Here is a 27,286-nt window from a genome sequence, read left to right as displayed (position 1 = left end):
GAATGAGAATCATCCTGGAAATATTTTTTCCTTTGCTAGCTGTCTTATTTCAGATTCCCTAGAAGCAGAGACTAAGGGGTTTGGATAGGGGTTTAGATACAGAAGATATTCTTTTCCCTCCTCCTCCTCCTCCTCCTCCTCCTCCTCCTTCTCCTCCTTCTTCCTCTTCCTCCTCCTTTCCTCCTCCTCCTCCTCCTCATCGTCGTCGTCGTCTTCTTCCTCTTCCTCTTCCTCCTCCTCCTCCTCCTCCTCATCGTCGTCGTCGTCTTCTTCCTCTTCCTCTTCCTCCTCCTCCTTCTCCTCCTTCTTCCTCTTCCTCCTCCTTTCCTCCTCCTCCTCCTCCTCATCGTCGTCGTCGTCTTCTTCCTCTTCTTCTTCCTCCTCCTCCTCCTCCTCCTTCTTCTTCTTCCTCTTCCTCCTCCTCCTCCTCCTCCTCCTCCTTCTTCTTCTTCATTTTTTTTTAAGGTGAGGCAATCCTTGGTTGACCTCACAGATTGCAAGGACCTTGTCAGCTTACAAATCCCTTAATTTTTAATTTTTTACACCTACAGCACTTGGTCTTTCTAGGTGGTCTCCCATCCAAGTACTAACCAGGCCCAACCCTGCTCAGTTTCCAAGATCAGATGGGATCGGGCTTGTTCAGGATGGCATGGCCATAGAACAGAAGGTATTCTGTATCAAGGGGACAGTACTATAGAGACTGCCAGTCACCTGGCTTTGGGAATGGGTATGAAGAATGGGGAGTGGTATCTAACTTCCAAGCAGTTTCTCAGATTTCCCTGTAGAAGGGATTAGCTGTGAGTCTAGCAGCTGACTTAAAGGACAACTGGTCCCATAGAGGGGATTTGGTTGGGGAAGCACAGCATCTTTTCCACCAAGTATATCTAGTTCTTCATGCTCTTAATAATTCAAATTTTTAAATAATTATTGATTCAGTTACTTTCCTCTGTCACTCTACTATCACTCTTGTTTAAGGCAATAGATTTGGTCTTCAAGACCTGTACTATGTCCTCCTAATTATCCTTCACACATCCACTTGTATGCCTCTCTCATTTATCCTCAGAAGACAGTCAGTGGCTTTGCTGAAAAAAAAAAAAATTAAACCACAACACTGTCTTATTTAAGAGTTTGGGATGAATTCACAAATCTATAAATAACCTACAGAATTCAGTGTGATCTATTTTGAGTCAATCTCTCCAGCCATTTCCCTAATGATATATCTCCTACCTCACTCTACTTTAGCTAAAAGAGGATATAAGAGTGCCCTGAAAGCATGAAGTTGCCTCCTACCTAGTGGCTGTTGTGTAGTCTATTGTTTTATTTCCTAAACACTTTTCTCCAGATAAAGCTAATTCGAGGTAAAGATCTCATCTTCAGAGGACCCTCTCTTTGCTTCCTGGACTAGATCTGAGCCTCCATTAATCTACTCTCAGTTTTGTAGCACTTTTGTCAGAAATATGATTTTGTGAGTATGAGTTTACCTATTGAAGCATCTATCTCCTATATCCCACGGGACTGTTTAACTTCATGGAAGTAAAAACCTTATCTGTTTTATGTTTACTACTCTGTTCCCCTTCTCCAAAACTCCTTAACATAAGCTAAACTCTCAATAAACATATGTTGAGGAAAACAAGTTAATGAAGTCAAATACATGTGGGATAGAATATAAAACCAGAAATATTGCAGCCATTCTTATCTAAGCTCTATGAAAACCCCATGTTCCAGCCAAAATTGACTCAGAGCTATTTATAGGCAGTGATGAAATGCCCAAAGAATCTGCATTACATTAAGAAACCTAATCTGAACACTTTTTCATGGAAACTATTAAATGTAAGCACAGTATCAACTGACAATTAAAACAGTTTAGTAACAAGTTCGCTGTATTTTATTTGAGGGAAAAGAATCCATGGGTGAGAATAATCTTCCTGGGTTATTTGGGGTAAGAGCAAGTTTTATAGAGCCTTTTTAAGTGGCAATGTGAAAATGGCATGTTTGGCTAACAGGTTCTATAATCTAGGGTAAAGTAAGTTAACTAAAGCAGAGTTGGAGGATTGCTATCAGTGTCTTTAGGTTTCCTTGACTGTGTTTCTCAAAAAATCAGGTTGACTTAGGTTTAGGTTTGTGATGCGGGTTGGGCCACTGGGGCAGCCTCCACATTGTGGGTCCTCATGTACAGATTGACTTTATCACTAGTAATTATATAAAAGCTAATATTTTTGAGTGATTACTCTTATATAGGTGCTTTTCTGAGCATTTTATATATATTAATTCCTATAATCCTCATATAAGTTAGGGACTATTATTTTTCCAAATTTATGCTGGAAGAAATTGAGAACCATTGAGGTTAAATAATGTGCCCAAGCTCACACAACTAATAATGATGAAGCCAATATTCAAACCCAGGATGACTTTTCTTACCATCTTCTCATCCAGGGTACTTACAATGTAAGGTCTGAGAGTGTGGAGTTTATAATCAGAAATATGCCAGTTGATTTGTAGCTCTGATAATTTATTAGTGTATGATCTTAAGGAAATCCTTTAACCTCTTCAAATCTGTTTTCTTATCACTGAAGTGGAGGCAGTAAATGCATCTGCCCCCCAGGGCACCATTTAACACAATGCCTTTTAATTAAGAAATACTTAAATAACAATAACTACTGTCATTGCAAGTAGCAGAGACTAGATTAAACTGCCATAATTTATAATGGGAAATGGTCGACTCATACAACTGAAAAGTTCAATGCAAGAAGGACTTCAGGCAAGGGTTAGAACAATGTTCCCTAGGACTCAGGATTTTTCCAACTCCTTCTGTCTTAGTAACTTTATCTAAAGGCTAGATCCCTTTATGATCTCATGATAGTGGCAATGAGGGTGCTCAACTCCTTTTGTTTAGAGTGAGTGTTTTTCCTCTAACCACCAAACAAATTCTGGGGAAGGAAGTTCTGGGATTTACTCTGTTTGGTATAATTTTGGCCAGGAAGCAAAGTAGACAAGTGGTTGCCATGATACAGTTTCAAGGATCTGGGCTTATTGAGGCAAGAGGGATAAAAAAGGAACAGAAACTGGTGTGTAATAATCAGAGCACACCCCAGAAACCAAGACCACCTAAACCTCCTGTCTTCCACACAATGGAAAAAGGGTGGTTCTTCCAAAGAACTCCTGGATATTATTGAGAAACAATAGATGCTAGATGACAATTAATGCATTTTTACTAAAAGTTATTACCATCATAGTGTTTTTATTATGAATATAAATATCTATGTAACAGATACTGGATGCTGACATTTCTATTGCACAATTGGTTATATGTAACAAACAAATCATGAGATAGAGATAGAAATAGAAATAGAGATAAAGAGAGACAGGTTATATAGTCCCAAATCATAAAATCTCAACTTAGTCTTGGAACTTCTCTGGCATATATATTCCAAAATCAGATTTTTTTAAATTGTGTGCATGTGTGTTACTGAACTTAAAGAGTTAATTTTGACTGCATGCATCAATTCTCAAAGAGTTTATAGCAAAAAAGTAGAGGTTTATTTAAGGAAATGGTGACAAGCCCGGAGGCACAAGCTAGCGCTTAAAGACCTAGCTATCAGATGGCGTCTCAGGAATAGGTTATATGGGGAAAACTCATTAGTAGCTAAGGGATTTGGTATTGTGGGCTCTACTGACTGGTTGACAAAGGTAGGAGGGAGTTGATCATTACATCAGGTCCTGATGTCAGTACTGGAGTCTTTCTGTCCGTTTTCAAGGGGATGCTGGTAGCCTCCTTCTACCTTCATGGGTGTGGAGCTACCAGATGTTACCTTTAGTCTGACTGAAACTCTTTTCTCTGTTTGACAGACCTGAGGCTTTGTTCCTAACATCTTTGGATGCTGATCCAAGGGTTTAGGATTAAGGGAGTGGTCAGCCGGAGGTAGAAAGATAAGGAAAGAAAAGTAGGAAGTGAGTCCAAGGACAGTTTGAATCAAGGTAAAAGAGAAAAGAAAAGAAAAAGTAATTAAAGAAGTGAAGATTGGTCTGGTTACATGTGGACTCTAGATATTTTACTTTTTAAAACTAATTTTGAAACCTGTTTGATTAAGATCTCTATTGATATTGGGATCTCTGAGGGGCATTTTTTGTTTATTTGTTTGTTTGTTTGTTTGTCTGTCTGCTTGCTTGTTCTTTTCTTCTTACCCTAAGAACTAGGTAAGTATTCCTGGCAGAAGCAATTTCCTCCTGAAGCCATGACAAACATTTATTTTTATCATCACCTACAGAGTTTGTATAAATAACTTTTTTTTCTCTCCATTCAATTCAGAACTGTTCCGACACTTAAGAAAGTATCTGTCCAATGAATTGTTAAATTTGCCCTATCATTTAGTGAAAACAGAGTCATTTTTAGTTCAACTGAGGTATGAGATCACATCTTTAAATACAGAGAGTTTATTCTTAAAGTGGTTAGAGGAGCCAGATGCATAATACATGTTCTTAATGTCAGTATATTTTACTTAGGTATATATTTTTTCCAGTGTGTTTTACTTTTGCTTTTATTTAATTTTTTTTTTTTTAAATTAAAGAGGTATATTTGCATCATATCAGAAGAGTGATAAAGTAATATCATAGTGAAGCTTGGAGGAGGTCACCAATAATTAGGAGAAGTTGTATTCACCATCATCAACCTAACCCCTCCCAGAAAAATGTATTGGTGTAATTGAGAGGCATCCTCATAAATTTGAAAAACAATAATTTTGTAAACAAAGAGCTCAGATTAAAATGTCAGCTCCACCAATTCTACCTGTGTGGCTTGACTTTACTTTCATTACCCTTAAAACAATTTCTCTATCTATAATGGAGAGAAATTAATTAAACAAATAAACAAACAAAAACACAACAAAAAAATGTTTTTATCCTACAGTCAGGATTTTATATCTTACATTTCAATTGGAAATAATCAAATTAATTCCTCTCAAGAGAATGTAGAAAATGAGTTCTGTTGAATTTACAACAAAGCTATGCAACAAAATTTTTTGTCCTCTGTTTAGAATCCATTAGGTCACATGCTCATTCTAAAAGTCTTTTCAACTTCCCAGTTATTAATACCTCGCCACATATTTGAAATCTCTAAAAATTCTAAATTTATTCTTTGCATGACAATTTTTTTTAAAAAATAAAAAGCATCACTCCTTACTTGCTAATGTTAAATTCACACATCAAATTTTGGCATGGTTAAAAATATCTGTCTAATGAATCTAAAATGTGAGGGTTTTCCCCCTCAGTTGGTCTTAGCTCACACCAAGTCATAATAATGAATTTATTTTTTCTCTTTTCATTCAGCCAATACTTATTTAGAACCTACTGTGTGTTAGAATCAGGTCTCAGGCTGAGTTAAAGCACTTTAGTTTTGATTTTGTAATGTCTCTTGTGCGGGAGACTTCTGTGCTTACTGAACTACAATTGCTTTTGGGTATGTAATACTAATTTAAAGGAGAAAATACTTTCATTTATATACCTGGAGTTTCCAATAAAAGGCAAGCTGAAAAATTGATTTTCATTGCAAGCAGACACACATAGACTAAAACATTTTACCAATAAAATCTACTTTCTTTTTTTCTAGGCTAGTAACTTCGATATGAAGAGGGGAATCTGTGCAGGCATGCAAAAGAAAAATATTTTTTTATCATTTTATCAAAAGATCTATAAAGACAGATTGAAATGCATCAGTTTCTACTAACCAGCAGATGGTGCTTTTAGTAATAAGTTTATAAGAGGTTACTTAATGTATTTTCTCTGAAATTATTTTTTCTCTCTTTTTAAAAAAACCTTATCAGAAATGAGGCAAGGTATATCTTGCTGTGACATGAAGCAAAGTCTGTATTTTTATTGTAAATAACATTTATACTTCAAAAGTTTGGCACAGTTTTTTCAATACCCCTATCAATTATCTTTCACATAATGAGAGAAAATATCAAAGAAGCTGAAATTAATATAGGTATTGTAACCCAATGATTTAATTAAATGCTGTATATTTATGTAGTTGAAGTAATTTAACTATAATTCCAATTACAGATAAACTCACATGTATTGTTTTTACTTGTGCTGTTTTGGTAGCACATTTGCTTTGAATGAATAAAATTTTTAAATATTAAAAATTAAAAGTTTTAAATGACTAATATGAGTAAAATTACCATGAAGAGAGGATTATTGCTCTCTAATAACAACAACTATACTAGCATTTGCTCTTGGCATGTTTTATTTGGTCTCTCTCTTTGGTTCTGACCCCCATTTCTTTTATATCAATTGTATTATGCTCTTCTAGTTCTTCACCTTGAATTCTTTTTAGACAGAAATTGATTTTAAATAAATAGTTAATTGCACTAGTTAATAACACTAGTTGAAAACAACATATTAATATGGTGTTTAATAGCACAATAGTAATTTCACATATTGTTTGAAGTTATTAATGAGGAAAACATATTAATTTCATTTATGTGGAAGAATTGTGCAGAGTATATTTGAGGTCATCACAATGTGAAGACTAAATGTCGTTTTAATGACATGAAAAGTTTTATTCTCCTTTCATGGCCATTGTCTACTAGACGGGAAGTTAAGGGTGTCAGTGAGACTCTCCTACAACTCTTTTACTGCCTGAAATTCAGGAAACTACAATTACTTTAAAAAGATTTTTTTGTTATGACAACATTAAGTTGCAAGTGTATAATTTCAACAGTAAAGCATACATATACATATATATACATACAGTAAAGCATACAGTAAAGCATACATATACATATGTATATGTATGCTTTACTGTATGTTCACTACCCATAGTTAGATTTCTTTCTGTCATCATTGTTTTTATGCTTTCATCTGGGTTAAAGTCTGTTAAGCTTATGTATATCGATAATTTCATCTCTCATTTTTGACTTGAGCATAAATGGACTCAACCGATCTGACATTAATAAAGAAAAAAGGAGGGCAGAGACACTCAGGGAAAGCTCAGAAAATAGCAAAGCAGGAAAGACGAAGGGTGAACGGTGGGCCTACAACTGCAGGGACCCTTTCCCCTGAAAAAACCAGCAGGTTGGAGATTTATTACCTTTCACTTTTCACATCTCATTAAAAGTAAATGAAAAAGATATTTGCCTTCTAAATGGGCAATGCTAGAGAAAATACTCTGATGGTTTTCATAAAGTCAGCAAAGTAGATCAGTCTAAATTTTGAATCCTTGATTTAAAGGCATACCTTTGGGGGCATATAGTCCACCTTTCATGGACAAATCTTGACTTAGTATAACCTAAATCTGCATATTACGATTACTTCAAAATGTGGGTGTCCTTAGTTTTAAAGCCAAAAGCTGTTGTGTTTATTGTGAATTGTACTGGAAGCGTGCCACTTGTTCAGTTTACGCTCGTGTTCAAGGATTCATCACTACAAAATCAGACATGTTTAATCTTCTATAATCCCCAACCACTTTAGCCTTATTTCTACAAGACATAGTAGAAAGGGATACAAGGACAAGTTGAAAGAAAGCATTCAAGAACTCTTTTTGGTCTCTGAGTCACTGTTCCAGCCACCTTAGTAGGAAGGACCCAGCTCCGTTTGAAAAGGCAGAGGGAGAGATGGTTAAACAGACTCAAGTAGAAGGTGGGTTTATAAAAAAGAGTCTGTGAAAAGATGAGTTATTTTTAAGAAATTACCCATTCTAAAATTATAATTATCATTATAGTATGAAAGAAAACACTATATATGTAGCATAAATGAATTGATACTGCCTGTTCCTTTACCCAAATTAGATAAACTATCCTATTTCAAGCCTAAATGATACTAAGTAAGGAGTTGATTTGATTTGTGTTCTGTCCCTTGAAAAAGATAGTTATATTTTTCAGGTGTCATTCTAATTTTCAGCCAAAAGTAATGTGATCTGCAGGAGTTCTATGGAAATTTCGAGTTTGAGCTTATTTTCCCATGGTACTTTTAAGTCCATAAATATCTAGTTTAGCTTCCTGTATGTCTCTGTGTGAGTCACATGTAACAATTTAATGATATGCCATTTAAGCCAACTGACTTATCACATAGACATGCTTTAAATAAAATTGAGTGTTAAGAATTTAAAGAAAAATGTTAGTTTGGAAAGGAAAACAATAATACACTAGTTTTCATATCTTCTAAGCAAAGAAAATTCTCCATACGACTCTTTATTAACATAACCAACTAGGAATGAGCCCTCGTTATTTTGACAGTTCTTAGATGAGAGGCTTTAAAAAAAAAAATACAATATATAGTCAGTGGTTTTAAGCTTTATCCATGTAGAGAAAACAAATAAATCAATAAATAACAAGTATTTATTAAAAGAATCAAACAAAGAAGTTGCCTTTCGGGTTCTCACTAGCCCCAACCTCAGCAGTGTACTGGCAGAATTGACTGGTATATTGTTGATTCTATGGGAGAATTAAATAACATTATCTAATTTTATGAGTACCACCCAACACTTAAATAAAGAAAATACATAAGGACAATTAAATATCTATTTAGGGATAGTCTCTCAAATATAAAATATAAAGGAGTTAATGAGAATTTATAAGAATAAAGCCGAAAACAGTTAATGCAGTAAGGAATGCCTAAAAAGAAGAATTTAAACAATATAGAAATATTTATTTCAATTCCCAAGAGAAAAATAATGGGCTAACATCCTGCTTTTTAACTAAAGAATGAATACAAAGCTGATAACTTTGATTATTTTTATATATTTTGTGATTAGTTATGAAATAGCAAATAACTACAAAGATGATAATCACAGTTAATGTGTATATCATATATTTTATACCACTAACTAGCTCCCTGATACAGAATGTACAGATTACAATATATAAATTGTTTTTCTTTTTTTGCTTCAAATTCTATCATGAAAAATTTTCAAACTATAAGAGGTTTTTAAATGAGATACTAAATGTATATAAATATAAATATAAAAGAGAATAGTTACATAATGATTTATTTATCTCATATATATTTTTTTAGATTGGTTCTAATTTCTCATTTTAGACATAGAGTTGGGGTAAACATCAGTGTTGATTAATATTTAGTGATGTTGAAAGATTTTTGATATTTATTTTTATATTGCCCTCTAGAAAGGTGAGAGGAATTTCAATTTCCACCCAGTATATGAGAATATTTGCTTTGCCAAACATTTGACTCTGTTGAGACATTTAAAAAATATATGCCACTTTGATTGCTGGAAACTAACATTTCACTGTTTCAACTTGCATCAAAAGAAATTACAGTTGACATGGAACAGGTGTTAGTTTACAGATTATTCTTGTAATTGCCTATTTAAACCTTTCGACTATCTTATTTCTAAACTTTACTGAGCATTTCTTGTGCATCATTCTGTAAAACACTTTACATACATTATCTCCTTTGATCCTGACAACCACTCTGAGAGATGCTTAAATTCCTATTTATGAATCGAAAACTGAAGTTTAACCATGTAACTTGGCCAAAATTATAGAACAAGCAGTAAGAATCCAGAATCACTATGCCTCTTTTAAAAAAGAAAAAAAGAAAAAAAATTAAAAAGTAAAGAAATCTCACTAGACAAGATGAATAGGCAAAGTTGATTTTATTTCTAATCTGGAGTAAGTATTTTACTAAAGTTATGTGAGAAACTATCAGATGGAGAGGAGTGGCAAGGGATGGAGCAGAGTTATCTTCTTTGATGATTACATTTCATGGAGATTGTTCTCAGATTCCTCAGAAAGACAGTTTTGGCTATTAACAGTAGAAAGAGGCTTTGAGTAAAGAAAGGATTTGCAATTCATTTACACTGCCCTCATGATTAAATTGCTCTAAGGAAAGGAAAGTTAAGGGCCTAGAGTCAGGAAGAAGCCTGTCAAAAGTTTAGTCAAGCTAAGAAATTTAAGGCCTTCTTGGTCAGGCACAACTGATATTCAAAGAAATTAATTCTTTTTTAGTCATAATTATGGCAAATAATTTTCAACAATTATATTTCACTTTATAATTTAGTATACTTTATAGCACTAGCAATCTATATTATAGAAAAATGAGAAACAACTGATGGCAGGAAACTTTTATTTAGAGCAATAATTTACATGTTATGTAAATGAGCTACCTACTTTTTTTGCAATGATGTATTTTAAACATTGTTCTTTGTAAATAACAGTACTCTACCATATCATTCTAAATTTCCACTTGATACCTTATCAGTGTTTTATAATTTAAGCAGAGCCTACTATTTTATGTAGATTGTTTTCAACCTAATAATAAAAATGCATACATGCCATATACTAGTCCAGAAAAAAAATTATTTTTGCATAATAACAGTAGCATTCTTTTATTATCATTATTTTATAGTGTATACTATATTTCTAGGTACTTTGCATTTACTCCTCTCAAGAGCCTTAAGAGGAAGATGCTCTTTTTATTTCTATATTTCAGAAAAGACATTTAATCACAGAAATATCATTGCTCCCCTAGAGTCACACAGATAATAAATGATCTTGCAGAATAACTTTTAATTTGTAAGCCTGCCATGCATAGAGCATATAATGTTAAGTGATGAAAATTGATAGAAAAGCAATAAATATGTTATGATTCTATTCTTAGAAAACAGATACAGACATATGCATAAATATATAAAAGAGTAGAAACCAAGAACTGAACAATGTTTACCTCTATTTGATAGGATGAATTTTTTTTTATTTTTGTTAATAAATATTTGAACATAGATTTCATTTATATTATTATATCATATTTTTTGTTATGATTAATGAACTTTCATTCACTGAACATTAAAGCACAGTAATATAGAAAACAAACTAACAAAATAAACACTCTAATTACAGAGACCCTCTATTACTCTCTTTTCTTTATTTGAACATTTAAGAAAACTAAAGTAAATATTTAGATGCTTCGACTATCCTAAATAATCTTGACTTAAAACATCTGTGAAAATTTGTTTTCTACAATCATCTGAGATGTAGATAGCTTCCAAAAAATGACCTGCTTAGCTACAGAGGATATTTTAAGTTACATTATTAATGATTTAGAGATAGCAAGGAGACTTTTACTTCAAAATTGTGGCTAGCAATTCCCATCGTAATGTTTTTTTTTTTTCATTTTATCATTAACTTTGTAGTAAAAAAATAGCATATTTTAGTTCAAAAGTCTTATAATAATGCATTGTTTCTGAGTGGAATTGGTTTCTCATGGAATTTGAATATCATTGGATAACTTTTGGAGTACCATTGAAGTTTAGGTCAGTGTTGTTTTTTTTAATTATTCAAAAAGAAGTACCTTGGCATTATTTGTTTCAGGAAGAACAGTCTGTCAATACTATGTGGGATGAATCAAAGTGGAGGATAAATTGGGGGCAAAAATAACGCACAGATTATAGGATAGCAATAGTTAAACGAGAGGGATAGTATGTGGTAGGTCTTTAAAGAGATAGCATATGGGCCAAAAAATTTTTAGGAAGGATGTTCATGGATTCCAGGATGAAGGAAAAAAGTAGATGGGGATGTCATAGCAATAGTTCCTAGGAGGCTGTTTTATTATTGAAGGTGGGTTTTTATTTAAACACTCTTGAAATCTACCTCTATGTTATAGGCTGGGCTAAGTTTTCCTAATGATGGAAAGATGTAATATAGCCATTATAGCTACTTTTTCTATAAATTTATTTACTTTAATTTTAGGAATATACTATTGTCTTTTTCAAGAGCTTCTTCCTTCATCTGCATAACTCTGAGCAAAGAAAAGTTGTTGGTACTAACTCATTCACACAACTTCAACATCTACTCAATAATCCCCCTTAACATTGTATGATTCTAGAAGGGCTATATCAAATCTCTATTTTTGCTTTAGAGTTATTCGAATTGATATTTGTTTATGTTCTACTTTTTTTTTTTCAGAGTAAGTTAGGCTTATTAGATGATGGATTTTCATTTACTTAAGATTTTAGAAAGGACTTAATATTGAAGCCACGTTATAGACATGTGTGTGTGTGTGTGTGTGTGTGTGTGTGTGTGTGTTTTAGGAACTACATAGGTGATTATGAAGAGCTGAAAAAATTAAAGAATAGGTTTTATAAACCATAGTGAAATAAGAGAATATTTTTATATTATCTAATGAAAACTATTTAAATTGAGAAATATTTTTATATTCAAACTTTAAATTTTTAAGTTGAGGTTCAAAGTGGATAATTGAAGCTTTGCGTACTGATCTAAAATTACCGAGTAATATCAGCAAAATAAAATTGCATTTACATAATCATGTTGAAACCTTGTTGATGTAACTGAATGGGATTCAATAAAAGCATTCTTCATTGATTATAACAATCACAGTCCAAAAGAGTTTGAAATACAACCTGAATAAGCAGGTCAGTTGTATATCATTAGGAAGATTTAAGTGAAATATAATTAACACTGAAGAAGTATATACTTTTGTACAATATATTATTGAGAAATAAATAGAAGTTCATATTAATAACAGAAACATGTGGACATTAAAATGGATTGAAGTCAAACATTTAAAAGAAGGATTGTATGTTTCAATAGCTTGGGCATCCAAGGAGGGAGTTAAGGTTATTAGTGGAGGTTACAGGAACTCGCCAACAGTCTAATATTGAGAGATAATTAAATTGTAGAATGTACTGTGCCTTCTTGTCATTTGCAGATTAGTAAATAGAAAAATATCAGAGTCCAATACCCTCTATATGGATTGCCTTATATCCATTTGAAATGGTCAGAGTAAGAATAAATCAAAATTTACTTATATTTTTTCTGACAACTCAGTATTTTGGTAGACTCTCAAGTTTTAGACCATCCTCATTTTCTAACAAAACTGGAATTCTCAACAGTTTTGTCCCTCTTGGATTTTTTTTTTTTTTTAAGTTTGTGTCTGGCCTATACCTTGAGTTTACAACCAAACTTGTCTTTACTTCTAAATGCTTCTTTATTCATTCTCATTCTTCCTAATGACTTTACATTGGTGACCCATTATGGTCTTTCAAATAAGCATCATACCTGCTACCATTTACTTAACCAATACATAATACTTACATCTGATATATGCCATCTACTGTGCTAAACACTTTATAAGTATTAATCTATGTAATTGCCAAAACAACCTATGAAAGAGACAGGTAATAGTGTAACTATCCACATTTTAACAATGAGCAAACTGAGGACTTGAAACTTGCTCAATTTCCCATAGCCAGTAAATAAGATGAAATCCCAATTATTCCAACTGCAGAAATTATACTCTTAACCTGGATACTCTGTTTTCTTCCACATCAACACCTACCATATACATGCCCTAAATTAATCTTCTGAGCTCCAGATTTTACCTATCTTCCTCTTTGAAACTAACAGAGAATGGGAGACTTTTAATACATATAAAAATGATACACATGTTTGATCTTGGCTGATCTTGGAAGTTAAGCAGGGTCAGGCCTGGTTAGTACTTGAATTGAAGACCACCTAGGAAGACTAGATGCTGTAGGCTTTAAAAAAAATTATATACAAAATATTTTTTTAAAGGCTCAGTCTTTTAAAGTCCATCAGATTTCTACTTTGCATGCTAATTTTTTAATCTAGGACCCTGTTTTACGGGTACACTTGAATTCAACTCAATTTTCCAAACACATATTCATTACCCTCAAATAATTTGGGGATATTCTGCAGCAATATTTACAAGTTTACTACTTAGGCAATGAGAAGCAAATTTTTAGTCTATGGCTTACTAAAGATGAGAACGCGTGAATTATGAGAGAGATTTAAATCTTTTAAATATATTACCACATTTTTTTCTTCAAGAATAAGAGTTTATTTTTAGTTCAAATCACATTCCAAACACAAACCATTTAAATATATATATACACACACATGATTGTTATGTCTATTGCTATAATGCTTACTCTTATTAAAAAATTAAGTAATTGTAGCAGTTTGGTACAAGCGTCAACATATTGGTTGTAGTTGTCTGATCTCCTTTCCTGTAGCAGCTGCTGGGCTCTTAGATCAGGAGAAGTCTGCTGCCACATCAGACAATAGTCTTGTGACAGATGTTCTGTGTTCAATTGAAAGAGCACAGATGAAAATAACAGTCTCTCCATGCTTGTGAGACCACAGCTGAAAATGAGCAGTTGTCCCCCTTCCAGACAACTGCTATCAAACTCATAGAACCTTGAAATAATTTGCAGTCTGCCCTGCACCAGAATGAGGCCCATATATTCCTTGAGACTTGCAAGCTTCACACTGCTAAAACGCAGGACAGGTTCATTTTCCTCTTCTGAAAATTTTGCTGTTAGAATCACTGATGATAAAACTTACCTCAGTGATTTTGCTCATTTCCTATTTTAAAATATATTTTTTTGTTGTTTTATAAGTAGTATGTTTTCTTTATAGATACTTTTAAAAATGGATAATAATGACAAAATAGAAGTCATTAATGATCCTGATAGAGAGAAGCATTCCTAACATTATAATGTTTATCTTTCTGCTATACTCACAAGTGCATACGTATGCATTCACACACACATACATACACACAGGCGCAATTTTTAGAAAAAACAAAAATATAAGTTTAGCATACAGTTTTATAACTTCCTTTTTCGCTTAATATTATCTCCCAAAAATGTTTCCTTGTCTATGTGGGGGAGAGAATGTTTTCCTCTTTCCTCTTAATTCTTCTGGCTGGTCTAATAATCAAATTGACACAAGACAGATTAACAGGAGAAAATAACCCAATTTAATAACCTATTACATATGAGGGTTCCCTAAGAATATGGGGCCCCAGGACAAATCAGGTATTTGAGGCTTGTCTGCCACCTTGTGCTAAGGAAAAAGGGGGTTATTGGTTTGGGACTTCGTAAGACAGGAAGGCAATTCACACAGAGATAGAAAAGCAAATATTTGGTGAACAAATGTTTTCTGGGACATTTTTAACAATGTGACACAGGACTTTAAACAAATGTGCCTTGCTAGGTTCCTCCTTATCACACATTGTTCATATTAATCCATAATTATGATGATAACTCCTCCCCAGAGCAGGTCCTCTAAATTATTTTAGGCAGTTAGGGGGAAGGTTGAAGCTTCCTCCTGAGTCTTGTGTTTATTAAAAAGAACCAGCTTAAAATATTCACTCTCCCAAAAAAGACATATTTTGGGGTGACAATTCTGCTCCTTCTCATTAATAAATACACTTAAAAAAAAAAAAAGAATAAAATTTTTCTATAGAGGGCAAGATAACAAACACTTTAGACTTTGCTTGCCAAATAGTCTCTGTCACAACTATTCAACCTTCCCATTATAGCTAAAAGCAACCATAGGCCATAGTTAAATGAGTGTGGCTGTGTCCCAAAAAAACTTTATTTATAAAAACAAAATGTATACCAGAATTGACCTGTTAGTAACAATTACCCATCCCTGATCTACAGTATTATTTTAATATTGGTATCAATTTCCATGATTTAAGTTTATTAATTATTATTTAAGCTTTTTTCCACTATGGTGTATTCTACATGCTTTCAGCCTTTTATTATTATAAAAACTCCTGCACTGCTAAGCATTCCATGGAGTGCAGTGGCTTAGTATCCCTGGGAGCTAGGTTTTCTATCAATTAAAAGTTCTTCCAGCCCCACTGGACTTCCAGGCTTCCTTCTTAGTCAGAGGGCCCCTGTGGACCTTGGAATTCCTCCGCTATGTTGCCTCAAGTGTGCTCCATTTATTCACAGAAGTTAATTATAAGAAAGCATTTGATGGGCGTGCTCTTTTATTATGGTTGTATTGGAACCTCATTTTGCAGGCATTCTGCAAATGTTTTAGCATTTGGATGGTTCTTTTATATAACTTGGATGATCAATAAAGCTTATTTCTTATGTTTCCACATTTTCTAAGACCCAAGAAAGTGAGAAAGAGAGATTCAGACATTTGTCTTTTTACATTTCCTGCAAGACCTATCTGTTTGATTGTTCAGATTATGTTGCTGTTCTAATTTCACTTAAAAGTGCATTATTTAAAATGTGTACTATGGCTTCTGCCTTTCTACAATGGGCGTGATAAACAAAGAATTATCATTAAGTGATATTATTTCTACCTTCTTATTTCTAACTCATAATATCATTTTTAAAAATTTGTTAATAGAAATATTTAGGTTTTGTTTTCTTCTCTTTCATGTTTATTCTTGTTTATTTTTGCAATTTGTATTATCTACACCAAGAGATTCTAAATTTGAAGTTAGACTCTTTTTTGAGTTTACAGTTAGGTTTTTTTTTTTTTTTGAGTTAAAGTTTGTGTGTTGTACAAAGATTTAGGACATGCTAATCAATACCTCAAATGCCCCCAAATAGTGTAATTTTATAGAGACTACTACAAAATAATATAGTTTGACCTAAAATAGATTAGATTTGTTTTGTGTGAAACCTCATCAATGTATATACATTGCTATAGTGATAAGTATGGGGATGATGGAAAAAAAGGTAGGAAAATGTAATGGCATTTATCTCCTCTCTTACACAATGTAGATTAAGAGACAGAGTTTCGTAATAACAGAACAATAAATAGAGGTTATGTTTGTCATTTAAAATGATAAATAAAGGAATGCTTATCTATAAAACTCACAAGAGGAAAGGGGGTTAGTTTGAGAATATGAACTAAATTCCTCCAATTAAAAGTGGGTAGTAAGTTGATACTGTTTGAAGTTAAAAATTAAGAAGTTGAGATATTAGCCTATTTTTAAGAATGATAGCAGTAACCAATGTAATCATCAAAATAGAGTTGAAATTGTTCTCATCGATGAACTAAAAATGAGAAAGGAATATACTAGTGTCAGTTTTCATTTAGTATTATTCTTTACCATTTGGATCTTTTAAACATGAATTGGTAATGTATTTTATTAATAAAATAAACTTCCTATTTAACATCAAGTATTTTATTATAATCATTCTTTCTTTTTAAACTTCTCCCATACAGGGGCAAATTAAATGCCGAAATCACATATGAGTGTGTACTAGAAGTTCATATGTATGTGTGTGTATATACACATATGTATATAATATATAAATTGAATTATTAAATTTTAAAAGCAAACACAAATTATAAACATTTTGTTCAGACATAAAAAAGTCTATTTCACATTTGTTAATAGATTGAATCTAGGATATGGGAAGGATAAATATAATAAGAAAAAGTAGAGCTAAGAAGCTAAAAGTAATTAGTAATTCATATTTCAGAGCAAATTTCAGGTTGGTCTCTAACTCATTTATATTTGCTTCTGTAGACCACTAAAGTAGACCACCAAAATATATACAAGCACCATATAGCTTCTATTATAAAAAGTATTTGAAATGAGACTGTTTTTAAGTTTACTTTTTAAATTATTAAGAACATTAAAGATGGAATTTCATCAATTGCAGTTCACTGCTTGGCATTTAACTTTTTCTTTTCTATTTCATTACTTTATAACCTAAATGAGGAATTAAAAAAAAAAAAACTATTTCAAAATTAGGGTCACGTGTATTGAACTCTTCAAATATAGTTATTTCTCAATTTGGAAAGGTAGCCGCATCAGAGAAAACTGCATTAAATTTATCCCTAATTGGCATAACTTCTATGGGGAGGGGAGAAGTTAAGAGATATTAAGGATTTGTCAGCTATAAATGCTGATAGTCATTTGAATACTAGTGATGTCACATATGCATACCATTTTGGGATAAGTCTGCTCCCAATGCCTCAGGTGCAACTTAATGGGAACCATCAAATTTAAGATTTTGCAACACAAGGGCATTCTGCAATTGATGAAAGCCATGGTAATGTTCTATAGAACTATTGCAAGGAGGTTACACACTACCATGATATGAGCACTTGTCTCTGTAGCTTGTCATTGTTAGATGTTGCAGGTTGTAAATGGGCAAAAAATTTGATTTCTCTTATTAGTTAATATATCACAAAGGCAATATATACTAAATTTTTTTTAAAAATCATACCTTTGACTTGGCAATTTCACTTATAGTAATTTAACTTATGTGTATGTATAATCAGAAAATTATGGAATTGATGACAATATGGACTAATTGAACCTAATTGAATGTATGTCCAAATATCTGAGATTGAATAAATGGATTAGGATGCATCCACATAATGGGTAATATGCAGCCATTAAGAAGATATAGTTGTGGACACATGGTCATAACATTTGGTTAAATTTAAGAAAAACATGGATTTCAAAATTATGTGATTCATCTTATATGCACAAACATATGTACATACTCTTATTTTGACTTATTTATATTTTCAGAATAATCTATATTGAATCAATAGTAATGATTTTATGGATGCATTTTTAGAAGCTTAAAACGTACAGGCTATTTAAGCATGTAACTGCACAATTTCAGATAACATAACAATCACTTTTTTTATACTTTAAATGTATAAAAAAACTTGCTAACTTTTAGTACCATAACAAAGCAGTGATTAAGCTCAGCAATAAGACATGGATATGTAATGAAAAATTTAAAATATGCATTTACTTTTAGGATGATGCCTGTTGAATATTAAACATGAAATTGCTAGTGCTTAGGGCACTTCATTCATTATAATGTACATAAACTTTGGAACTGTTTTCAGGTGCTAGTTTTAATAAATGAATAGAAAGATTGAGAAGGAAGTTTACTACAAAAATTGTTGTTTTACAGTCAGTTATTTTAACTACTATCTGTATTGAAACTTTGTCTCTAAAATGTGTAAATTATAAAAAAATTAGAAAGAAGGTTGTGCATCGGACCAGGTATTTGAATGTTTTAAACATTTAAATTAAGTTGCAGTGCACTTTTAAATGTTCTCAAGAATCTCAAAAGCGTTTGTAATTCTATTTTTATGTAGTATACATAGTTTGCATTTATAACATAAAATATAAGAAAATTGATAAGAAATGAACAAAATAGCCTAATTTATGTGTAAGTTAACAAGGAAAACTAGACAATTGATGTTACATTGGTGTTGATTTAACTAATTTTGAAGCTTATTGTTTAAAAAGAATAATTAACACCCTTAACTTCCATATCCATGTTGTTACAAATAGTAATATTTAATCTTTTTTTTATAGCTGAGTATTATTCCACTGTGCATATATATCTTTGTCCATTCATTCGTCAATAGACACTGAGATTGTTTCCATATCTTGGCTATTTGTAAATAATGCTGCAATAAACATATGGGTACATATACCTTTTAGAATTAGTATTTTTACATTCTTCTGATAAACACCCAGAAGAAGAGTTGACAGAAACTAGACTTTTAGTGCTGAGCATGCTACATTGGATATAAATATCAAATTATAATGTTGTATGCCTGAAATATATATAGTGTTATTAATCAGTGTTATCACCATAAAATTTTTTTAAAAACCAATAATTAAATAATAATCACAAAGTATTGAGTTTTATCTTTTCAATATTAGTTTATATGGTCTAATGTTCTCAAAGGCTGATGTGCATTAATCCTTTCATATATATACATAATGTGATATTCCTAATATGAAGAATTAATCCATAATGAATAAATGAAACAATTGGTTAATTTAGATTACTTATTCTTTGTATGTTATAAAGGGACCTTAAGAGACATCGTTTTAATGAAATTTAATATATCATCTTAAGAAGATTTGAAGTCAGAAGGGCATTCATTTGTATCCCGGAGCTGCACACTGTAGAACACACTATGTATTAACTGTGTGATCTACAGTAAAGTAGTGAATCACATCTAAGCCTCAGTTTCTGAGTGTAATGCCTGGTCACATTCTTGTTGCTCAGTACATGGTTGTTATTACATAACCATGATTACTAGTTAATGTGGCATTAGTACACATAGTCTTTTAACTATTGTAATAAACCAGAGAGTAAAGAGCTATCCTCCTCTAGTTTTTCTGTCTGACTTCTAGTCAGTCACACTAACACTCAAACTTTTTTTTTTGTGCCATTTGACTACTTTTTTAAAAAAAATATTCTTCATCATTTTATGGACAAAAGTACTTCCATTAAAGTAGCCTAGATGCTGAACCACTAAACCCTACACTTCTTCCTTTTGGATTGAGGAACTTAGAAATCAGAACTTCTTTCACTCATTTAATAAATTTGTGTTGAGTGTTTACTGTGTGATTAGCCCTGTGGTAAGTGTTGAAGTTAGAGTGGCTTCAGGGCACATTTCCGTGGGTGATAAAATCAGAGCCACTGTCGGACCCCTTTAGGGTCTCAGCACTCGGTGTGGCACATTTGTTCTAATTTTCACTTTTCCTTCTTCCCTATCAAAAGAAGTATATAGAAACCTTTGTCTTCTTTGAAATGTAAATTATATCCGCCCTCTGCTAAAATTTGACAGCTTCAGTCAAACTTTGAAAACACATACCTATTGACCTGAGACAATTATACTTTATTCTAGATTAAAAAAAGACACGGAGATTTTAAACAGGTTACAAACTTGCAGCTTTATGATTTCCCTGGTAAAATTATAGTGGGGGCAGGGTGGATATATAGCATTGCAATCATCTAGGAAAATAAAACGATTCCTAGGACCTGAACAGTGACAGAGTTTAGCATACATACCCTACCCTGCCTGCTTAGTACCTAGAAACTTCAGCGTACTTTTCTGAGTTGTTTTCCCCTTTTATATTCCATCTCTGCCATACAAAAGCTAAATTATATTAAGACAGACTGTATTACCCAAACAAAATCTCCACCATAAGAGGCCCTGGCCCCTCCCTTTCCTAATATTTCTCTAGTAGCAATTTCCCCGAACACATTCCACAGACCTAGAAAGGGGTGAATGTTCAGACATTTCACTCAAAACTACTGCAGAAATCTTATTAAGGATGTTGAAGTAGTTTATAGCATCTCCACCTACTATTACTAACACAAATTCCCTCTCCTATTGAAGGAGTTCCCATGGAATATTACAAATGACAGTAAGAGCTAACAAATAATTATTGAAAACACCACCCCTCTCTCATAAAATAGGGACTGTGATAGATACTGTTACCTATTTACCTGTTTCATTTAATCCTCTCAAAACACCAATAAGCATATTCTAACTTCAAATCTAGTGCTTTTTTTTTTTTTTGCATTATATCACAGCTGGTTTAGAGAAAATCTTGAATCCTGCTATTAATGCTTTTGAGAGCCATTTGCAAAGAAATCAACATCTGAATGATCATGTTCAGTGATTAAAACTAAATATATTTAACATAGCAAAACTATTTAAATTTTAAAAGAAGTACTGTATTTATTTACTATTTCATGAAATAATTAAAAAGCTAGAAATGATCTTATGATGCCCCGTCGAATCAAAACTAAATAGTATTTGACACATTTCTTTATTTTTGTATTGGATTTCTATTTTATGCTTTAAATTTAGAATTCATTTTTGATTATTTCTGATGGAAATTTTACTGCCCTGACGTGAGTTTGCAGTGATGACTAGAAAAGTATGTAGTTATTTCTATATATATTCCTTTGATGCATGGAAATAAGCCCATTTTTGCTTAGCTCTTTTTCTACCTAGAAGACTTAGAAATGGAGAAACTATGTCTGAAATAGTTTTTAAATGATTTCACCTATTCTCATTTCTGGTGAGCCTTCAATAGCTTTCATTTTTTGAGGGGTTGCCAAGCAATATCTTAACTTTTTTTTTTTTATTTCTTGTGATACCTTAGCTTCTCTATGTTACAGATAAGCATGAGTAGAGGTCACAGGCACACAATATGCCATTTCTATCCTGTGTTTTAATCTCTCTATGGCTCAAGAATAACCAAGTTTAATATGAAGGAGATAGGATACTATTCATTTTCAGTTCTTTCAGAAAAAATTCTGCCTAACAATTTAAACATAGGGAGAAATATAATTACATGAGTGAATAGCCAGCTGCCTCCTGCATTCCTGTTATGTCTCCTGGAGCAGAATAAAAGTGACTGCAATTATATTTCAAATCTCAGAGGGATTTTAATGTGATAGTTTTAGCAATAGCTTTCTTATTTTTTATAAAGTTGTGTTAATAAAATGAATGGCTCTGGTAATTTGTGTAATGTTACATTTTTTTAGAAGTAATTACTGCTTAATATAATTTATATGACATAATGAAATAAAAAATCTTTCTGGGATATACACCTTTCTAGGGTAAAACCTCATGAAATGTCATTCTTATTTATTAAATAATATTTGTATAAAATATAATATTTTATGTTGGTATTGTATACTTAAATTATTTTTAGCAAGAAATAATTGATTTATTTAGCTATGGTATAGTGTTTTTCAAATTTAGGTATTTTATTATATAAAGTCGAAATTAGAAATTCTCAACACTCAATGGTTACAAAATTCAGAAGCATAAAAATTATCCATTTTCTGACAAACTGTTTAAATTGTAAAGTTAAATAGAAAAGCAATCTTAAAATTTTTATGAAGTGTCTGTTTCAGAGTATATTGAAAATGTGTGAAGCATGATTTTCAGTGACAAGTTTATATTTGTGCTATTAATCCTAGACAAACTGTAAAGTACAAGTAGCTTTAAAAGAGACACTGTATGGCTTTGTGTCCTGTTTTTTTGTTTTTGTTCTTGTTTTTGTTTTTTTATTTTTAAAGAAGGAAAAATTCATCTACCTCGCATGATTTAAAGTGCTTTTCCATTTACTTCAACTGGATTTTCATTCTTTTAACTTAGTTTATATTGCTATTTTTAACAATGAAGAAATAGAGAGCACAGGTTACCTCCAAATGCAAGTTGATATCCTAAGCATATAAATGAAGATAATTATAATAAGCATGAAATGAACATATGAATGTGTATGTTAAATACAAGCCTCAAATCTTTTTATAAGAAGTAGTAATTAATCAAATGATGATATGCATACATGTTGTTTCTATCTGATTTGCACACATCGGCAGTAGCTACCAATTATTGAGAGCTGCCTTTGTGTTAGACACTGTATTAAATGGTATACATAGTTGTAATTTATCCTTCACTACAACCCTATGTGCTATTTATTATAAACTTTACTTTACAAATGAAGAATTGAGTCACATATTAAGGAAATTAGACCAAAATTACTCATCTTATCTTTGACAGAACTCAGCCACATCCTAGGTTGTAATACTAAATTGTCTTAACACTTGACAATTTTGTGCCCTGCCTTTTATACAAAAAATACCTTAGGAATCAGACCACATTTTAATATATGTATATTTGTTCACCTAAATAGCAACACCAAAAGATAGGTACAGTCTTGTAGCTGTGGCAGCAGTTCTAATGAAAGAAAATTACTTATGAATAATCATTTCTATAAATTAAATATAAAATAACCCATATTTTCTAGAACACATCACTTTGTACCCTATTAAACTATTTGGGCTTCAGATAAACTTTCAAAAATCATCATCATCTCACAGCATGTCCTCACATTTGATGACAATGTATTGTTATGTTTCCATATATCTGTCAACATGTTTTCTTTGAAAGTTTAAAAACCTTTCTTTTCAATAAGTAATAATGGATAAACCCTTTTAGATTCCTTTCCCCTTTTAAAATTCTGAGAATGTCTTACAATTAATAATGTGATGGTTTTACTTAAGGAGACTTTTATTTTCCCTGAACTTGATTTTAGAAATAGATAGCTAAAAGTAGCAAATATTTTACTAATAAATGAAAAAGAAACAATCTCCCAGTTTTCTGGTCATGAGATCGAATTTTGAAATTCATTGTTTACTTTAGGAATCTTCTGTGAATTGTCTTAAAGTTGAAACTGATTATCTTTCACCACTCATAATGTAGTAATGAAGTAAACGTAATTTTAAGAATGTGTGTGTGTGTGTGTGTGTGTGTGTGTGTGTGTGTGTGTGGTGGTATATGTGTCATATATATATGGTGGTATATATGTCATGGCAAGCAAGAACTATCGTGCATTCTTCCTTAACAAAGGTGGTCTGCATTGCTGCAAACAACCATGTAGAATGTGATTTTAAAATTTAATTGCTATTCCTATATTTGTTTTCTGAATTTATAGTTTAGCCAGATTGAAAATCTCTCTTTATTTTATTAAAAGAACGTTTTTATACATCGTATGAATAGTTTTTATAATATTTTAAGTGCTAATCCTGTTATTTCTCATAGACCTTAATCAACAACAAATGTTGTTCACTATTAAATCAGAATTACAATTTAGTAGTAAGGCAAGATAATATTTTAAAGTTCCAACAAAATTTCTTTTTTTGTTTTTGGAAAATGAATACAACAATGGCATTGTTTTTATTTGAGTTATTTTTCCTCTAATGGTAGCAGCAGGATACTTTCTGATGAATGCACAATTAATTAGTCAATTGTAAATTTTGTGAGATTAAATTGTAGAGAGGATTGGCCAATGCATTCTTAGTTTATGATTTTGGTTTATCAACTATTATAGTGGTTTTTGATTCTGGCTTTGCATAAAAATCACTTCTAGAATTTTTAGAAAATATCTACTCTTAGATTCAAACATTTGAGGTGGTGATTTGTTAAGTCCGAAACAAAATCTATGAATTATTTTAAAAACTTTCTTTAGCAGTTTTAGAACCACTTGTCTATCTTAAGTAGATTGTCTTCATTTGTAGCAGGTCCACACAGAACACTAGTTGGTATTACTCCTAATTACCAATTAATGCACTTCACTTGTGTCTTGATCATGTACTATTGGATGGCATAATTTACTCTCATCTGAGTTTCTTATATATCACATGCTCAACCATCTTAATTTGCAAAGGTTCTGTGTATAATTAGAAATATAAACCATATTATCTGTTTTGTAGAATAATATAAGATTTTTTTTTTAAAGGAGAAGCAGCAGCTCATTTTATTTTGGGGTAGGTAAGCCTTTGACCACATAATCTTGTGTCATTTCTAAAGCAACATTTTAAACACAAGGTGTTGTCAGCTTAGATATACTGGAGAACTTAAAATTGATGAACTAAGAGTAGGGGGAACACTGAAGTGGAAAACTGCTCTCATTACATGATTATTAATTTATTTTAAAGTTCTATTTTTTGCTTCTATTATTAAGAGAAAAAACATCTAAGGATCTTTAGTATGATTTCCTTCGTGGACAGCATCTATAGGCTTCCGAAAAGATCGTAGCCAGGTTTGGTAGGGAAAAAAGCCTTGAGTATATGTAGACCAAAGAACAAACCATGCTTACTTCATTCCTGGGTCCCAAGTTGTAGAAAAAGAAAATGGTGGCTACTTCTTGTAGAAGAAGGATCCCTAAGATCAACTTTCTAAAGTCTGTCTGTAGTTTTCTCTTTCTCCCAACTCTTACTTTATAGATAAAACCCCTAAATGGAAGGTGTTAACCCCATCAGGTGTGTAGTCTCTATAAGTCAAATAATCAGTCTCCTTACATTTTAGCAAGCATTTTATAGAACCAAATAGGTCAAACTGTCTATTCTTTTTATTTACTATCATGTAAAACTCATATAAAAGAGAATCTTTCTAATGGTTAAAGATAGAGAGGAGCTTCTGTGGCCCCTTGGTGACCTCTAAAATATTTGAAGACTGTCTCCCTATAGATGCAAAAGAAATACATGGCTTAAGAACAAACTAAAAAACAACCAGTAGTAGAGGAATCTCCATTCGTTACCTGATATAGCTGTGATGAGGACTGGGGGTGGGTGACAGAGAACCCTCTCTTCTGTGCTGATTTCCAGGTTTCATTTTATGAAACCAAAAGAGGCCTAGAATCTATTGTTAAGTTGTCAATATCATTCTCGAAGCCAGAATTTACCTGTATCTGCTAACATGGGCCTGGAAGTGCTAATCAATCTAAGAGCTCCTACCTAACTCTTTAAATAATGTAGGCTTTAAATTTAAATTTTATATATATATATGTGTGTGTGTGTGTGTGTGTGTGTGTGTGTGTAACATATATATAATATATATATGTTACATATATATATTATATATGTTACATATATAATATATATATTGTAATTTTAAGTATATAAATATATCTTACAAAAATTATAAGTAGCAAATACTTTTCTGATTAGAAAAGGTCCCTTAATATAAAACAGTTGCTAAGAAATAGATTACTTTTGTATCTAATGTAATATAAGAAGGTACTGTAACATGTAAAAGAAAAAAAATATTTGCTTTAAATTAAATACTTAAAAAGAATGACCATATCTTCAATTCTAGAAATACTTTATTAAATTTATGAGTGGCAGTCATATAAGCATTGTGGCTAGAATGCTAGTATTATTGCAACTATGTAAAGTTGGCTGTACCCTAGAAATAAAATGGAGGCATATTATGTTTATAAATGTTTCGTGACTATTAAATAAATGTACTGTATATTTCAACATTTAAATGTTACTTAAATGGAACACATGGGTTGAATATAAAAAGTAATTGTATCCAGTAAATGTTTATTTTGATTTTTCCAGTTTTAAAATATAGACAGTGGTAAAATATAAATCCTGCCCGGGTGCATTATGCATTGCAACTGAGCTCTATTCTTTTCCAGTGTCATTTCAAGTTCCTTGTTGCCATAGTTGCAGCTAAGAAAATGCATTTTTCTAAAAGATTTATAAATAATGATTGCAATGTTTTTAGCTCTTTGTTGTAAAATACAATACTCCATGCCTCTGAGAAGAATATAAATCCAAGCACTAGGGAGCCATTCAGGTCACACTTGAGTCCTGTTACAAGTAGGGCAAGAAAAGTGTCTCACTGATATCCATTAATGTGCACTCTCCTGCCCACTCAAAAGATAAATTCCATGTAGTTAGAGTCTACACACATACATAAGACACTCTTTAAACTTTATGTCTGCTGTTGTTACTCCAAAACAGAAAGGTAACATTTATTAACCCTTCTCTTTTCTAATATCATTCTTCTAAATGATAAATTAAAATACGTAGTTTATATGAATATATGCTTTTTACTAAATGCATGTATTCTTAATATCTCTGAAAATTAACTAAATGTTAGTTTTTATTGTAACAGGGAATCAAAGATATCTATCCTTGATAAACAGATTTTAATTATGGTTCATGATGTAAGTTGAAAATAAATATTCAAGAGCCATTTCCCTCTTTATTTTTTCTCCAAAAGTCAGAAACTATTTACTAATTGAATAATTAAATTATTCCACATATTGCACAAGCCATTTGAAATAGAAAATGTACCAACTCCTCCCCAAAAACAGAAAACAGAGAATGATGATAAAATAACATAAATGCCTACCATCCAGAAATAAGGAAAAAAAA

The 27,286-nt window shown here is 31.8% G+C and overlaps 1 protein-coding gene and 1 pseudogene across 1 annotated transcript in view; one reads left to right on the top strand and one right to left on the bottom strand.

Moving 5' to 3' along the window:
- Positions 1-27,286, top strand: part of LRRTM4 (leucine rich repeat transmembrane neuronal 4) — a 636,794-nt gene that overhangs the window by 176,839 nt on the left and 432,669 nt on the right. The window lies entirely within an intron of this gene.
- On the bottom strand, positions 543-661 carry LOC118606085 (annotated as a pseudogene).

The sequence above is a fragment of the Rousettus aegyptiacus genome, unplaced genomic scaffold (genome assembly GCF_014176215.1).
Source record: "Rousettus aegyptiacus isolate mRouAeg1 unplaced genomic scaffold, mRouAeg1.p scaffold_m13_p_7, whole genome shotgun sequence".
Taxonomy (NCBI): domain Eukaryota; kingdom Metazoa; phylum Chordata; class Mammalia; order Chiroptera; family Pteropodidae; genus Rousettus; species Rousettus aegyptiacus.
Note: the sequence above shows the minus strand (reverse complement) of the source record. Positions and strands in the feature narration are given on the sequence as shown.